This window comes from Lynx rufus, unplaced genomic scaffold, assembly GCF_022079265.1.
Source record: "Lynx rufus isolate CCGP_SWC_20201006 ecotype Redwood Valley unplaced genomic scaffold, mLynRuf1.p SCAF_4, whole genome shotgun sequence".
NCBI classification, from domain to species: Eukaryota; Metazoa; Chordata; class Mammalia; order Carnivora; family Felidae; genus Lynx; species Lynx rufus.
In genome coordinates, this window is record NW_025814856.1 from 100,532,146 (window position 1) to 100,550,657 (window position 18,512).

Genomic DNA, 18,512 nt, shown 5'->3' on the forward strand with positions numbered 1-18,512 from the left:
AGAATTCACTTAAGCCTAGTAGTAGATAAGCCCTTCAAAGGGCTTATCAAATATATGTAAAGAAATTGAGCATATTAGATTTTTGTACATTTTTAGGCTTAGATTGCTATACTACTTAATAAGACTGGACAACATGGGTCATATCTTCATATCAACATTTATTTAACACTAAACTAATACCAGATAATGTATTTTACCACTCTTCATGCATTATCCTATTTAATATTTACTCCAATCCTTTAAGATATACTATTGCACCTACATTCATACAAAAGGAAAACCAGGCTTAAAGAGGTGACATAACCTGCCACGGTAACACAGCTAGTATGTTTCAAAGCCAGGACTTGAATTTCAGAGACTGACCTCTCAATCATTCACTGTACAATTTCATGCAAACTAGTCCCCCTGTTGATAAATTGTACAGCAGAAGGGACTTTGATCAACTATGGTGAAGGATAGGAGAGTAGAGAAGTGGAGCCTTTACTTTCCCTTCTGTTATCAAATTGGCTCATCAAGCTCAGAAGACCAGAGTCACAACAGCCCCCAGTAGCTGTAAGGTTAGTGACAACTTTGCTTGTATGGCTAAAACACGTGAATAATGGAGCACCCAATGGTGCAGACAAATAGTTTTTGAAATAACATTCAAAAGGAATACAAAGAACCAATGCCTACATTCCTACAAACAAAAAAGGAAGCTGCCTACATGAAATTAGGTTACCTGATTATGCTTAAAGCAGGGGCATTCCCTGTTACAGATATCATTGTAACTGGTAGATTAATTCATGAGTTATTCCAAACTTAGATATTATGATCAGATACAACCAGATCTACATAGATGTCTCTCCCTTAACAACAATAGAAAGGAATTCTTTAAAAAATGTAATCAAATAAATTAATACACAGAATGATGTCATGGGTAAAGTATAAAAAATTACCAAATATTTATTTGATTTATATACTGTATAGTCTACTACTAGGCTTAAGTCAATTCTATTGTCTTTGGATTCCCAACAGTGTCTAGTAAACTGGCATACCTACATAGGTGACTATTGAATTAAGGAATGAACATGAACAGCTAACAGATTATAATACATGTGTTTCTTCAGTAGTATGTGATTCTTAAGTAACAATTAATACCTCCTTTAAGGAATAACTAAATTTTTCCAGGCCCCTGTGGCTCGGCTCAAGGTCACAGTGGTGACAATGGGCCTCTCTTGTATCATTCTTAGGTTTCACATTTGCCGTTACATAGTAAGACGTTATTTGCTAATAGCATATTAATAAACAGCTTCTTAAACACCCTCTGAATTTCTAGAAGCCCATTTTCTATTGTTCAAGGCTTTCTACCTTAACCACTGCTATTATGCTTTTTCTTCCCTATTGTTCTTTGTGCCAGGTTCAGAGTCCCATGCATACCTTACTCACTAATTTATGTTCACTATCTTTGTGTGTAAGATCAGAGTCTCTGTATTTAGAGAGGGCTGATGCAAATACTTCCTGCTGAATTTTTGTGTAACCTAAGACAAATTGAACATTTACATTTAAGAAAAAATTTTCTCATCTGTAAAATGGAAATAATAATAATAATTATTATCATTATATATCATCTTTTCATAGCCTATCTCATCTTTGCTCATATTCTGTGGATTATGCCTCCATGATACTAAAAATTATTCCCACCTGAAAATGCGCAACACAGGGGCTTTATTGTATCGCTATACCTGTCATATTAAACACTTCCTTAACTGGAACACTCAAGAGTACTGTTAAATTTAAGTACTGCATGGTCAGTTAGCATTAAGTAGACTTGGCTTTTATTGATTTCAGATTAGTTTAGAAGGAAAGAGGCCTAGTGGACATGAGGCATGTGCACTAACATTTTAAGAAGAATAGGATGAAGTGGGAGGAGAAGATGAAGGTACAGACCCTGGTCGTTGCAAGGACAGTACCGGGAATTAGATCTCACTGGAAGGCTCAGTGACCTAAGAGAGGGGACACCACATAAAAAACGAAAGAGAAGATGACAACCAACATTTTTTTTCCATCCTAGTTTTACCTAAAGCTCTCCTGGCATAGGTAAGAACAACAACAATAATAATAGTAACAGTGATAGCTAACATTTACTGAGCAATTATTGTATGGCTGACAAGCACATAGAAGTGTTCCATAAGAGTTAAAATTTCCAAGATTCTATTCTTTAGTCCATAAATACATAGTAATATTTTTAGATCATATATTCTGATTTAAGATTCTGCAAATGTGGTCATTATAAGGTTATGATAAGTCAAAGGAATAAGCTTCATATGCTTCCACAAGCGGATTTTGCAAGCAGGATATACCAACATACTGCAACTGAGAACAGCAACACATGAAGACCTAGATTGGAATAAAAGAAAAGTCAGCTTTGTTCTATTCCCCCCAAAATGATAGAATAACTGTTCATAGTCAATACTCCTGTGCTCACTTCAGCAGCACATATACTAAAATTGGAACGATACAGAGAAGATTAGCATGGCCCCTGTGCAAGGATGACACGCAAATTCGTGAAGCATTCCGTATTTTTAAAAAGGCATTGAAATCCAAGAGGCACAGAGAACTCCCTTCAGACGTAACTTGAATCGATCTTCTGCACGACATATCATAGTGAAACAGGCAAAATACAAGGATAAAGAGAAAATTCTGAAAGCAGCTAGAGATAAACGTGCTCTAACATATAAAGGGAGACCTATTAGACTCATGACTGATCTCTCTACTGAAACTTGGCAGGCCAGAAAGGAATGGCAGGAGATCTTCAATGTGATGAACAGAAAAATATGCAGCCGAGAATCCTTTATCCAGCAAGTCTGTCATTTAGAATAGAAGGAGAGATAAAGGTCTTCCCAAACAAACAAAAACTGAAGGAATTTGTCACCACTAAACCAGCCCTACAAGAGATCCTAAGGGGGATCCTGTGAGACAAAGTACCAGGGACATCACTACAAGCATAAAACATACAGACATCACAATGACTCTAAACCCGTATCTTTCTATAATAACACTGAATGTAAATGGATTAAATGCGCCAACCAAAAGACATAGGGTATCAGAATGGATAAAAAAACAAGACCCATCTATTTGCTGTCTACAAGAGACTCATTTTAGACCTGAGGACACCTTCAGATTGAGAGTGAGAGGATGGAGAACTATTTATCATGCCACTGGAAGTCAAAAGAAAGCTGGAGTAGCCATACTTGTATCAGACAAACTAGACTTTAAATTAAAGGCTGTAACAAGAGATGAAGAAGGGCATTGTACAATAATCACAGGGTCTATCCATCAGGAAGAGCTAACAATTATAAATGTCTATGTGCCGAATACAGGAGCCCCCAAATACATAAAACAATTACTCACAAACATAAGCAACCTTATTGATAAGAATGTGGTAATTGCAGGGGACTTTAACACTCCACTTACAGAAATGGATAGATCATCTAGACAGAGAATCAATAAAAAAACAAGGGCCCTGAATGATACATTGGATCAGATGGACTTGACAGATATATTTAGAACTCTGCATCCCAAAGCAACAGAATATACTGTCTTCTCGAGTGCACATGGAACATTCTCCAAGATAGATCATATACTGGGTCACAAATCAGCCCTTCATAAGTTTACAAGAATTGAAATTATACCATGCATACTTTCAGACCACAATGCTATGAAGCTTGAAGTCAACCACAGGAAAAAGTCTGGAAAACCTCCAAAAGCATGGAGGTTAAAGAACACCCTACTCACGAATGAGTGGGTCAACCAGGCAATTAGAGAAGAAATCAAAAAATATATGGAAACAAACGAAAATGAAAATACAACAATCCAAATGCTTTGGGATGCAGCGAAGGCAGTCCTGAGAGGAAAATACATTGCAATCCAGGCCTATCTCAACAAACAAGAAAAATCCCAAATACAAAATCTAACAGCACACCTAAAGGAAATAGAAGCAGAACAGCAAAGACACCCCACACCCAGCAGAAGAAGAGAAATAATAAAGATCAGAGCAGAAATAAACAATATAGAATCTAAAAAAAAAACTGTAGAGCAGATCAACGAAACCAAGAGTTGGTTTTTTGAAAGAATAAAATTGATAAACCTCTAACCAGGCTTCTCAAAAAGAAAAGGGAGATGACCCAAATAGATAAAATCATGAATGAAAATGGAATTATTACAGCCAATCCCTCAGAGATACAAGCAATTATCAGGGAATACTATGAAAAATTATATGCCAACAAACTGGACAACCTGGAAGAAATGGACAAATTTCTAAACCCCCACACACTTCCAAAACTCAATCAGGAGGAAATAGAAAGCTTGAACAGACCCATAACCAGCAAAGAAATTGAATCAGTCATCAAAAATCTCCCAACAAATAAGAGTCCAGGACCAGATGGCTTCCCAGGAGAGTTCTACCAGACATTTAAAGCAGAGATAATACCTATCCTTCTCAAGCTATTCCAAAAAATAGAAAGGGAAGGAAAACTTCCACACTTATTCTATAAAGCCAGTATTACTTTGATTCCTAAACCAGACAGAGACCCAGTAAAAAAAGAGAACTACAGGCCAATATCCTTGATGAATATGGATGCAAAAATTCTCAATAAGATACTAGCAAATCGAATTCAACAGTATATAAAAAGAATTATTCACCATGATCAAGTGGGATTCATTCCTGGGATGCAGGGCTGGTTTAACATTCGCAAATCAATCATTGTGATACATCACATTAATAAAAGAAAAGAGAAGAACCATATGATCCTGTCAATCGATGCAGAAAAGGCCTTTGACAAAATCCAGCACCCTTTCTTAATAAAAACCCTCGAGAAAGTTGGGGTAAAAGGAACATACTTAAAGATCATAAAAGCCATTTATGAAAAGCCCACAGCTCACATCATCCTCAATGGGGAAAAACTGAGAGCTTTTTCCCTGAGATCAGGAACACGACAGGGATGCCCACTCTCACCGCTGTTGTTTAACATAGTGTTGGAAGTGCTAGCATCAGCAATCAGACAATAAAAGGAAATCAAAGGCATCAAATTGGCAAAGATGAAGTTAAGCTTTCACTTTTTGCAGATGACATGATATTATACATGGAAAATCCGATAGATTCCACCAGAAGTCTGCTAGAACTGATACATGACTTCAGCATAGTTGCAGGATACAAAATCAATGTACGGAAATCAGTTGCATTCTTATACACTAATAATGAAGCAACAGAAAGGCAAATAAAGAAACTGATCCCATTCACAATTGCACCAAGAAGCATAAAATACCTAGGAATAAATCTAACCAAAGATGTAAAAGATCTGTATGCTGAAAACTATAGAAAGCTTATGAAGGAAATTGAAGAAGATATAAAGAAATGGAAAAACATTCCGTGTTCATGGATTGGAAGAATAAATATTGTCAAAATGTCAATACTACCCAAAGCTATCTACACATCCAATTCAATCCCAATCAAAATGGCACCAGCATTCTTCTCGAAACTAGAACAAGCCATCCTAAAATTCATATGGAACCACAAAAGGCCCCGAATAGCCAAAGTAATTTTGAAGAAGAAGACCAAAGCAGGAGGCATCACAATCCCAGATTTTAGCCTCTACTACAAAGCTGTAATCCTCAAGACAGCATGGTATTGGCACAAAAACAGACACATAGACCAATGAAATAGAATAGAAACCCCAGAACTAGACCCACAAATGTATGGCCAACTAATCTTTGACAAAGCAGGAAAGAACATCCAGTGGAAAAAAGACAGTCTCTTTAACAAATGGTGCTGGGAGAACTGGACAGCAACATGCAGAAGATTGAAACTAGACCACTTTCTCACACCATTCACAAAAATAAACTCAAAATGGATAAAGGACCTGAATGTGAGACAGGAAACCATCAAAACCCTAGAGGAGAAAGCAGGAAAAGACCTCTCTGACCTCAGCCTCAACAATTTCTTACTTGACACATCCCCAAAGGCAAGGGAATTAAAAGCAAAAATTACCTGCTGGGGCTTTATGAAGATAAAAAGCTTCTGCACAGTAAAGGAAACAACCAACAAAACTAAAAGGCAACCAACGGAATGGGAAACTATATTTGCAAATGACATATCGGACAAAGGGCTAGTATCCAAAATCTATAAAGAGCTCACCGAACTCCACACCCGAAAAACAAATAACCCAGTGAAGAAATGGGCAGAAAACATGAATAGACACTTCTCTAAGTGCCTAAGGAGTATGGTATAGAAACCAAGATGCAGCTACTTGAGTGTGTGGAAGCCAGGAAACCAGGGAGTGTCTCCTAGAAGACAAACTCCATGAGGTACATCTCATTCATCTTCATTCACAGAGGGTATTTTAGTTTCTGAGGGCTGCCATAAATGATCACAAACTAGGTAGCTTAAAACAACAGAAATTTATTCTCTCACAGTTCTAGAGCCTACAAGTCTGAATTAAGGTGTTGGCAAGGCCATGCTCCCTTGGAAGCCTCTAGGGAAGAATTCTTCTTTGCCTCTTCTTAGCTTTTGGTGACTCTGGCAATCCTTACATAACTTTGGCTTGTAGCTGCATTGCTCTAATCTCTGCCTCTGTGGCCACATGGCCTTCTCTGTTTGTCTGTGTGTCTCTCTGTGTCCTCTCCTTATCAGGACACCAGTCATTCATTTTACTGCCTACACTCATCCATGATGACCTCATCTTAATTAATTATATCTACAAAGACCCTGTTTCCAAACAAGTTCATAATGATATCCCTGGTAGGCATAGATTTTGAGAGGACGCATGTTCAACTCACTACAGAGGATATTTCTTTATGTCTGTGTCTGATGTGTCTTTTAGCAACACATCATTAGTATACTTTCAAAATGACAACTATGATGATAATACCTGAACAATCTACAAATTTGCGAAAACCTCAACAGAATTAGAAATCCCTCTGTACTGCCACAAAATAACAAGAACCATAATATTACATTTGTTAATGAAAGAAAATGATAGCTACCAGATTCTTAAGATAATATTGTTGTAAAAATGGTTAGAAAGTCTCTGTCGCCAAATTTATGATGAAGTTTCTTGCTGATGATAATTATCAATAATTTTAAGAGATTATAGTTGAAAAATCTTAACTAGGAATTGCAGATGGCCATTTCAGGCATAAAGGAAATCTGAAAATATTTTGTTTAGATACTTTCTATTTAATATCTTAATGGGGTATTAATATATTAATATATAATATATGTTTTAATAACAGATATCTATCATCAGGAGAATGAATATAAAAATTAAGGTCAAACAGAACTTTATATAACAATAAAAATGGATGAAACTCAGTGCTGAGCAAAAAAAGCAAGTCATGAAAGCATACATATAGTATAATTCAGATTATATAGAGTTCAGAAGTTCACAAAATTAAGTGATTTCTTACTTAAGGATACAAACATGCATGTGAAAGTAGAATCATGAGAGTTTAATAATATCATGACTCTGGGATTTAGGGAAGTCCCACTAAATCCAGTTACCATCTCTTTGAGATCCTGGGCAGTGACTGCCGAGTAGAAATAGGACAAGGAAATTCATGGAGGGGGGTGGGACTTCAGAGGAATTAGCCAAAGGTATCTTGCACCACTTCCTGTTATTCACAGCACAAGTCCAGAACTTCTCTGGCTTCGCCCTGTCAGTTGCCCAAGGTATCCATTGTTGGAAGAGGTGGGGCAGAACAGAACAGCCAAAGGCAGAGAAAGACCAGTTTTAAGGGAAACAATCTATTGCACCTTTAAAAATAATTCCAGTCACAACTTACAGTTGTAGATAAATAAGTCCTGGAGATGTAATGTACAGTATTGTGAAAATAGACAACAATATTGTATTATAATCATCAAACTTGCTAGGAAACTAGATTGTAATTATTTCTTCCACAGAAAAGAAATAATGATATGTGACCTGGTAGAAGTGCCAACTTAACATGGCAATGACAATCATATTGCAATATATAAATTTATCAAATTAACATGTACATCTTAAGTTTACATAATGTTATATGTCAAATATATATCAATTTAAAAAAGAAAACAAAACTCTGGCCATACTAGCACAGAGAATCAAAGTCAAAGGAATCCTGGCCCCAGAGAAAGCTTCCATTCATTGTTCCTTCTCTTAGTCTCAGGGATGAGGGAAGCAGGTATGAGAGAATTAAAAACTAATAATAAGGTATATCTCAAAATCATTTGTTGTCTAAAAAAACAATGAAGATAAAACTGAAAGCTTCGGTCTTTCTGCCAACAATGCTATTACCAGAAACTCGTCCCCCGACCAATCTCTATAGCCCTATTATACGCATTTATTAATTTCATCCAGCTGGTAGAATTTATGATAGTGACATGAAAAAAAAAATCTGGTACCAGGATGAAAATGTATACTTTCAAACCTTATTTAAAATCAAAGTTTCTCATAGTTTGGTTTCTATTCAGTTCAACTTAATTTCTTTCAGGACCTGGGCCAGCAATCACACTAATTTGCATGACCACCACTATTTAAAGGCTCCTTAGTTCTCAATGAATGACCTTCTATATACTATCAGACTTTTGATGCATAAATCAATTGCCCTTATTCTAATAGGCCTGGGGCAAGAGTGGAGAGAATTGACTGCAGCTACAAGGCTGCCAAACTAAAAGAGAAAAGAATTTAAAAGCAACGCTTCAAAAAGGAAACTAAAACTACTGAAATGAAGTATACAGTGGGCCTTACTCAAAGCAGGAGTTATGTGCATATAATAACTTTTTTTCATTGAACTGCTCTATCTAGGCAGCAATATTTTTTGTCTGTAGTTGGGCCACCACCATTTCCAGCCTTATACCATTGTCCTAAAGGTCAGTAATCATTTATTTAGGCTGACTGAGAAGGAGTCTCAAAGGGAAAAGGGAAGCTGTGCTTGAGCAGTTTATACTGTAAGAGGGAAAACATATGAGACAGAGCAAAGGCAGTGTGAGAACCTTTCAGCCAGTCACAGGCTTGGTGACTTAAAACATTACATATTTCAAAACCATTGCCATCCGTATCTTAAGCAATTTCATCCCCATGGATCAAGAGCTGTAACACCATTGTTTATTTAACACAGTTAAAGCTCATACGGGAGGAAACTAGAATGTATATACTTGCACAAGTCTAGATCTGTCTTTATGAGTCATAAATATAACTACAACAAAGAAATGCTACCCATCTCTCTGCTGTGTCAATGAGAGGCCACAGGGTGAGGTATGCACCTTTCTCACTTAGCCTAATTGCATTCCTTACCTGGCAGTACAGCCTGGAGGAGAAGAACAAGGCTTTGGAGGCAGACATACCTAGTTTTCTAGGTTCTGGGTCTGGCTTTGTGACTTAACAGCTGTGTGATTTTCAGTACATTATTTGACCTCTAAACATCAGACTTTTCATCTGTAAAATGGAGATATTAATAACAAAGTTTAAACCACATTAAATTGCTAATGTCAATCATTTTTTAATTTACACAAATAGCAGTTTCATATGGTTTTTACCCAATATCTACCCCATAAGGCTGTTGTGATGATCATGTGAGATTATAGCTTTATTTGGATTTTCTCCCATCAACAAGATTTTCTTATTTATTCTACAGTTAATATAAACTTGGGTAGAAAAATGGAATCTGCATCTGTGGAGAGCATTATATCTGAGTAAGTAGATGATGTCAAATATTTTACTTTTTCCTATGAAATTTTCTGGTTAGACTTCCTTTAACCACTACTAAAAGAGATTGTCTTTGTTATTTAATAAATCTAGTGAAGAGTTGCCTTATCAACTACTAGGGAGTGAAGGTACTCAGACCTCATGCTGTCAGAGCAAAATAAATAATATGTTTCCTCCATAAAGCTGAATTAACTTATAAAGTAAGCTTTCTTCAAATCTGGGATTCTGAAGATCCAGGGTTCTATAGGCATCATTGGGGAATCCTTAAAAAGCAAACACTATAGTCATATAAGATTGTTAAATTAAACAGCATCTGTTTTCGCCAACCCTAATTGGACTCTACGTTATGAGGTGGGAACAGAAACAAACAAAACAAAACAAGAAATAAAAATACAACAACAAAATCAAAGGCATAAGGATCCCACAACTTGGAAGTGTTTAATGGGTTAGGCCATGACTCCACAGCATCCTGTCTGAGCAGTAAATGGTACTTATAGCAGACTTGCTTTCAAAAATAATTGGAGAAGAGGGTAAAGATAATGAAAGGTTTGGTTCTATTTAATGTTGGCCACTTCTCAAATACTATATGTTTTGCTATAGAGTCTCTCAAATTGTAAGGCCACTTTCAATTCCAAATAGCTCTTCCTCTAGATTCAGAAAAAGTGGTCCTACTCCTTCCACAGTCTGTGTCTCAGCCCTAAGAAGATTGGCAATCACCATAAAATATTACTAGAAATACCTTATATATTGGCAAATGCAATTACATTTTTGCCTTTTGAATGGTTTCTCTCAATTTTAATTCTGAGGACATTTTTAAGGAAAATTTAATTTTCTCTTCGCTGATTAATTTCCACTTTATTTTTCATAATATTTTCTAAGAGCTACTTTATAGCCAAAAAAGAAATGAGCCTTTTAATATTTTGGGTCTGTGAATGAGTAAACCATATTTCCCACAAAATAAATGGATTGAAATTAACTAAATGGTGACATGCTTCCAAATTCAAAACTCTTATGAAATTGATATATGGCAAACTGTCTTTATTCACTCAAATATTTATAGATCACCTATAATATATAAAGCTCTATGCTGTATATTGGGTGGGTATAGAAAAATGGACAAAGCATTGTCCCTGACTCCACAGAGCTTTCCACCTCCTGGAGAAGGCCAAGGATACCAAAATAAAATAAAATGTGATAAATATGAAAGAAATGGGATTCAAAAGTACAGCTGGGAATATGAAGCATGAAACTGTCAATCACAACTGGGAATACTAAGGACAGTTTCTTGAAGAAAATACCAATTTATGTGGGCCTCAAAAGATGTGTGGAGTCTTAAAATAACACAGGGGGTGAAAGATATTGAAGGCAGAGGCTGACACAACCAAAAACATGAAGCTGTGAGAATGTGTTTTGTATTGAAGGAAGTATAAATAGATTGGTGTGGCAGAAATAGAAGGTACTTGGCAAGAGGGAGATGTGGTAATAAGTTGAACTGGCAAATTATCTACATTATAAAAGGTCTTGAATGTCTGGCTAAGGAATTAGAACTTTTTCATTTAAATAATGGAATTATGAAAGGGCTAAGTCATATGATCAGACATGTTTAGAACATATTGGAATATCTCCATTGAGAAATGGAGAGAATGGAGTTAGAGAGACCAACTGTATATCTTCAGCAAAGTCCAGGCAAAAAATAATGAAGGCCTGACTCAGCACAATGTTAATTGGGATAGGAAGGGGTTAGGGGGCAAGAAACGTTTCCAAGATTGAAATAATCAGGATAAACTAACTCTTGAGGTGGATTCAAAAGGATGCACAGAAGGGTGGAAGCAGAAGTCTAGGGTGACTTCTAGCTCTCTCTGTAAGAGAGATACCACCAGAGATTAGCACAATTGAAGAATAATACCATGACCTAGATTTGGAACATTTGAGTTACAGGTGCCAGATAGAGATGGAGGAATGGCAAAAATACAGCTGATGAAAAATACAGGGAAAAAAGGCCAAAACTGGAGCCATAGATTAGACAGGGCAAGCACATTAGGCTAACGTTGGTTACACTCCTTTAAATCAATATTCTTTCAGTATCTAATAACATTAGTTTGTCAGGGCTGCCATAACAAAGTACCACAGACTGGGTGAATTAAAAAAACAGAAATTTATTTTCTCACAGTTCTAGAGACTAGAAATCCAAGATTAAGTTGTCAGCAGGGTAGGTTTCTTTTGGGGCTCTTTTCCTTGGTTCATAGATAGCCAACTTCTCCCTGTTTCTTCACATTTCTTCCTTCTATACATTTCTGTGTTTAAAGTTACTCTTCTTATAAGGACACTAGTAATACTTAATTAAAACCCCCCTTAACGACATCATTTTAACTTACCTTTTTATTTATTTTTTTAATTTTTTTTTCAACGTTTATTTATTTTTGGGACAGAGAGAGACAGAGCATGAACGGGGGAGGGGCAGAGAGAGGGAGACACAGAATCAGAAACAGGCTCCAGGCTCTGAGCCGTCAGCCCAGAGCCTGACGCGGGGCTCGAACTCACGGACCGCGAGATCGTGACCTGGCTGAAGTCGGACGCTTAACCGACTGCGCCACCCAGGCGCCCCCTTAATTACCTTTTTAAAGTCCCTATCTCCAGATATACCACATTCTCGGGTACTGAGGGTTAGGACTTCAACATATGAATTCGGTGGAGATGGGAAATAATTCAGCCCATACCAATATTTATTGAGAGGGGAGATGGAGCACTATGTGGAAAAGGGTAAAGAAGGAAAATCACATGTGACAAATGAGTAATTCAACTTATCTTTGACTTGTACACCTTGCTTAGCAAGACAGAAGTCCTGAAGATAACTAGATTCACCTTCTCTAGGTGGCAATTCTAAATCATCAATTGGTAATTTAGCATGGTGTGTTGTTTAAAGGACTTAATAAACTGAACTGACATGTACATGGATGAATCACCTACCAGATATTCAGGCACACTACACAACCAGAATAATAAATGCAACAGAAAAATAGGCCAATGGAATAAAATACAGAGCCTAAAAACAGACATCTGCATATGTGGGCATTTGATATATGATAAAGGTGGCATCACAAAGCAGTAGAGAAGTAACGGATTTTTAGGAAGGTTGATGGCAAACTGGGTTATTCTATGGAGAAAAATCTGTACAATATAAAAGGTGAATTTTAGATGGTTTATAAAAATTACCTGTGCAAGATAATACTATATAGTTAAAAAAGAAAACATAGGCTCTTTCCAGCCAGCACAGATTGATGGTCATCTCTGATGACAATTGGATTAGTCTTGTTTTAAATTATTGTTAGACCCTATTAGTATGCCGTGCTTACTGCTGGGACTCTGACTGAGGCAGTAATTGGTACCAGGTATGGGACATGACAAATGGATCCTCAAAATGGGATTCTGAGATTGAGTTCCTCCTATCTGAAGAGTGGATAAAAGGCCAGAGGTATAGAAAACACTGGTAATCCATGGCCTACAGTGGCATCATGGTCACTCAGATTATCACCAGTGGTGGTATTGAATGAAGGTAGAGATCAAGGCAGACAAAGTGGCTACAGCACATACTTGCTAAGGTGACAGTAGTGATTACTGAGATGATGAGGTGGAATGACTACTTATGACTGCTCTGGATAGTGTAAGTAAAGAAGATAAGCATAAAGTCTTGAATTTCCAACCCAAGGCACTGGAGAACCAGAAAGCCTCTGTGGTGCCTTATTTCCTTCTTTCATGGAGCTGCAGGGCAGACATGGCCCATGATGAGGCCAAGGCTTGATTTTAAGTGTTGAAATTGATACTTAATTTCCATAAACCAGGTCACCGGGTCTCATTTGCTAAGATGAGAGACTAGTTGGGACGGAGTAGGGCTCTGATGATTGGATGGGATATTTGGACAAATACAGGCAAGGGTAATAGCTTAAAATCCATAGATAACTCTAAATCATTCTTTCAGGGGTCTTATTTGAACTGGTATCCCACAGAACATCACTCCAGCTCTTTATCTGATGATAAATTATACTAAATTGGATCTAAACAAAAATTATACTAATTGGATCTTATGAGTGGGAAAAAGCAAGCCCTGAAATGCCTTAATGAGACATGTGTGCCAGAGAGAGGGAAGTAAATCTATGAAAGTTCAAGGTCCTGCCCCATGGGGAGGTTTCTACGAGTCCACTGCCCTGGATCATTTTGGGATATTTCTTCTAAAGAAAAAACATACTGAGGGGAGCCTGGGTGGCTTAGTTTGTTAAGCGTCTGACTTTTGATTTCAGTTCAGGTCATGATCTCACAGTTTCTGAGATCAGCCCCCATGTCGGGCTATGTGCTGTTAGCTAACAGCACAGAGCCTGCTTGGGATTCTCTCTCTCCCTCTCTCTCTCTGTCCCCACCCCCCAAACTTGTGCTTTCTCTCTCTCTCTCAGAAATAAGTAAACTTAAAAAAAAATAAAAACATACTGATGCACCTTGATCCGCCCCTCATGAAGAGACAGGTCCAACACTAGCTGGATTTTCTTAGATTTTGGAGGTAACATATATTTAAGTGTTCTGCTCTGACATTTCAATATTACACTAGAACGTAACAAAAAGAAATGTGTGCAAATATTAAAAAGGGTGATCATGGACAAGATATTGTTTAACCCATTTATAGGTTGATAAGAATAACAAGAATAGTTGTTACATTCTCTATTAGTTGGTCAATGGTTGCACATTTACATATATAGTCAACAGGATGAACTTAAAGTATGTACATGTGTGTGCTTGTGTGTGTATATGAGAGAGAAAGAGAGACAGAAACAGAGAGGGAAAGAGAATAAGAGAATGTATTTTTAAAGTAAATGATTCAAAATACTGAAACTTTAAGGATATTGATCTCCCCAAATTGGGCCTTCCTTAAGTGTTTTAAGACCTTACTATTTAAAGTGAGGTCCTCGAATCACAGGGATCATACTGGGAGCATTAAATAGAGAATCTCAGGCCTGCCCAGAAATACTGAATCAGAATCTGCATTCTAACAAAAACCCTGGGTAATTTTTATGCACATTAAAATTTTAGAACCATCACTCTAAAATATGTGTTTATTTTGGAAGATGCATCAGACATTGGGGAAGCCTGTTTGTGCATCCTCATAGCTTCAGGGGTGCTGGTGTAATCTGAAAAGTTCCCACTTGTCACTCTAAGCAAAGCCTTAGGCTTTCACCCGTGTACTTTTCCAGAAGGCTTTGGACTAAAAAGAGGAAAGCTGAATTAGAATCATGGATCACTACAACAGATACTAGCTATAAGTTTATCATCTCTGCTATTTGTCTCCAAAGATTCTAGACAAAGTTCTAAGACAAAACTTTGCATGTTTCTTCTTAAAACACATACATCGAGTTAAAACGTCACCCAGACAGTATTTGCAGATCAAGTGCCTTTAGGTCTTCACATATGCTTGTTGTCTTTGTCCAGAGCTTTCTTTCCACAGTGCCTCCTTGCTCTTCCACTAGCTAACTCCTTCTTAAGCTTCTGGTCTCAGTCTTAACATCTTCTGAAGAACTGTCCCTGACCTTCCCTCCTGACCCCATTCCACCTTCAGCACTCATTTATTGGACCCTCCTAGAAGCCCCCAGGTCAGGCTTCTATTCTGGAACAGAGCATACTGAAGTGAAATTACCTAAAAGCTCCATGAGGGTAATGTGTCCATCTCTGTGTAACTACAGCACATACGCAGAGCCTGTCACTTCTCCAGTGCCTATGTTTGCTTGCTAGGTAAAAAAATAAATACAGGAAAACTTACCCAAGATCCTGCAGTTGGAGCCAACCTATAACTGAGCCTCCATACTACCCCATGATGCTTCTATGTCACCTAGTAAATAACCCAGAATAAAATGATCAAAGCGGATTCATGATATGTAATTGTCTAGTTTATTTTATGCAGAAAGTGCATCTTTTTACATATATAATCATGTTACCATCACCACACAGTCCTAGCACCTTTGAGGGAAGAGTAAGGAGAGAGATTTTAGAAAGAAAAGCTGTCCTTAGAATAAAATAATTGTAAGGAAATGGTTATCAGACACAATAAGTGCTTTGAAAGATAATTCAAATACATATCATAGTCTTCCTTTGTTGTAAAAATAAATTGCTCTAACTCCCACTTTCTTCAATCACTTAAAATAATTTCTTAGACTTGTTTTCAGAAATGAGTGCTCATGTAGGTGATAGTTCATACTTTATCCCCTTTGGTAAAGGTAAATATTTCTATCATTTTATGTTTGAACTTGTTAATTGTGGTAGCCCGAAGGCTGAAGAGCATAATAATTATTTCTCTCTCACCCTGGCACACCTTCTTTTCTTTCTCTCTCTCTCTCTCTCTCTCTCTCTCTCTCTCTCTCTCTCTTTAAAGAATATAAATGAAATTTTAGGCACAGTTAGCTCCTTGGCCTGATTGCCAGATTTTCCAGTAATCACGTCTGAGTTTTTTTCAACATGTGGGCGATTTTCATTATTTCAATCCAGCAGTGACCTTTGGAATTCCGGAACCATTTTCCCTCCCCTTCCTGGTGCCCCCATGAGACTCAGTAGCTCAAATATTTGAAGGTCTCTGGGCATCTTCACATCTGTTGGCATAGATGATGAAGGCCACTGTGTGGTAGATTTTCAAACAATAGGTGTTGAGCTTGGGGAAAAGTTTGCTGGTTTCTGAGGAATGGGGAGAACTTAATTCTTAGTTTTCCAGGGTCTTTGGAAACACTTAGAAAACAAAGTTAATCTGTGTATACAAAGCTTACATTGAAAAACCACAGTTAACAATCGCTAAGTAAGAGTCAGGTTTTTGGTTTCAGAGTCCTACATTTTACATCAACTTTCTATCCAGAGCAACTCAGTCTTTCAGTCAGGAATTATTCGATGCATCTTGAATCCAAGAAACATTATTTATTCCGGGGGGTAGCTTACTTGTTAATATGCCCAGTTTTCAACAGTGTAGTACACACAGTTGACTAATTAGCCCTGTAGAAGTTATTCACGAGACACATGCAAGAGTATGAAATACCATCTGCATTATCTGCCTTGTGAAAGTCTCTGGAATCATTGATTGTCTTTGCTCACTGGTAGTAAAGACTCTAAATTGCAGAAACAATAGAAGCACTGTGTTTAACCCAAAATATCACTGAAATCCCATTTTAGGAAAATCTGTTTCTTTCAAATTTTCTCAGAGAAGTACAAAGTGTTGCTTGGTGTGCAGTTATCTGCCGGTATAAATGGTATAAATGGATGATTGCTTAAATACGGCTTCTTTTAGAAGAGAGTTAGAGGACTTTACAAAAGCACCAAGCTGTGCTTGTCACACAGGTGAGCCTCTTGCAAGTAAATAAATTGACTTGATTGTTAGAAACATTTCTTATCTCTTTATCCAGGCAATAATTGCTGTATTTCTAATCTGCTTTTTAAAGATCAGTTGGAGTTTGATTCCTTCCCAGTATCTTAAAAGGAATTATTTAATGGGAATGGCAAGGTAGGTGAGAGTGACAAAGAAAAATGGTCATCTTCACCTAAACACGAAGAAGAAATACCTTTCCTATCCTTATAGTGTGAATCTGACCACAACCCACAACCTGCCTCTGAGGCCTCGCAATAAATATACTTTACGTATCCCATAGATTTGGGATTTTGGAGTGATGTTTACCTCAAAACATCATGTTCAGAAGAGCTTCAGTTTCTCAACTCTAATGATCTTGAAGAAATGGCTCCCAACTAAAATTTTCTGTAGTACTATGAAATCAGTGAGCCGGCCATTTCACTGGGCACCACCAAATCCATTTACAGAGCATGAGTTTTCTGACTCCCAAGTAGTAAAACAATCTTTGTCCTTTTGGATTATCCTTTTAGGATAAGCTACTGATGCCTACAGACTTAAAACTTTTGCTTACACTTTAACATTTTCACTTCTGCTTTCAAGTATGCAAGTGCCTATGTACTGTAGATTCTCAAGAGTTTATATCAGATTTAGTTGAGCATTTGACTAGAAGGTTTTATCAAATTTCTTTTTCTCATTTGGTTAAAGTTTGCTGTTAATAGACAAGTGTCAGAAAATTTGGTGCATTTTATTTCTCCTAGTAGGAGTTTAGCTTACCTTTCCAGCCATTAAGCAAGTATATTCCACTGTTGGAGAGGAAGACCAAATGATGGCTTAGAGGCAATCTATCCCCACTAGAGAAAAAACCATTCAAATCAAATGTCTGGATGATTGGTCTATGCTCTCATCTTCCAAAGACAAAAGCCCTGCCACAGACTCGTAGGCAAGTCAATCTAGGTATTGTAATTACATCTCCCAGTTGACATCCGGATAGAATCATGTATTTGAAAATTGTTTAACAAATATTTTTCTTAGCTTAGCTTCACCATTGTTTGGTAAGGCAAGTCAGAAGTGGTTTGCTCTATTTTGTAAAGGGAGAAAGTGACACCAAGAGAGATGATCAGACTGGCATAAAATAGTCCATCCCCTCTGTCAATTCAATGTTGGCATCAGTTTTCTCCTCTTTCCTCACCTAACTGAGCCAAATGGCCTTCAGTTTGTTATTCCCATTGTTGCTGGATCTTTGTCATAAAAGTGAATCTCTTTCAACTAAAGATATAATTCCAGACTTTCTGGCAGGCCTGAGTCTGAATAAGTAACAGAGATCTAGTAAAGGTGTGGGAAACTACTGGAATTTTGATGAAATGAAGTATCTCAAATAATAAACAAATAACTTAAGCAAAACAAATAATATACCTTGCCTCAAGGAGTCA

At 37.2% G+C, this 18,512-nt stretch overlaps 1 non-coding gene across 1 annotated transcript; it reads left to right on the forward strand.

Annotated features, from left to right (window-relative positions):
• The first annotated feature begins 2,456 nt into the window (after nt 1-2,456).
• LOC124525301 (U6 spliceosomal RNA) lies at nt 2,457-2,563 on the forward strand. The gene has a single exon (XR_006965486.1). It is a non-coding gene; the product is annotated as a U6 spliceosomal RNA (small nuclear RNA).
• The last annotated feature ends 15,949 nt before the right edge of the window (nt 2,564-18,512 follow it).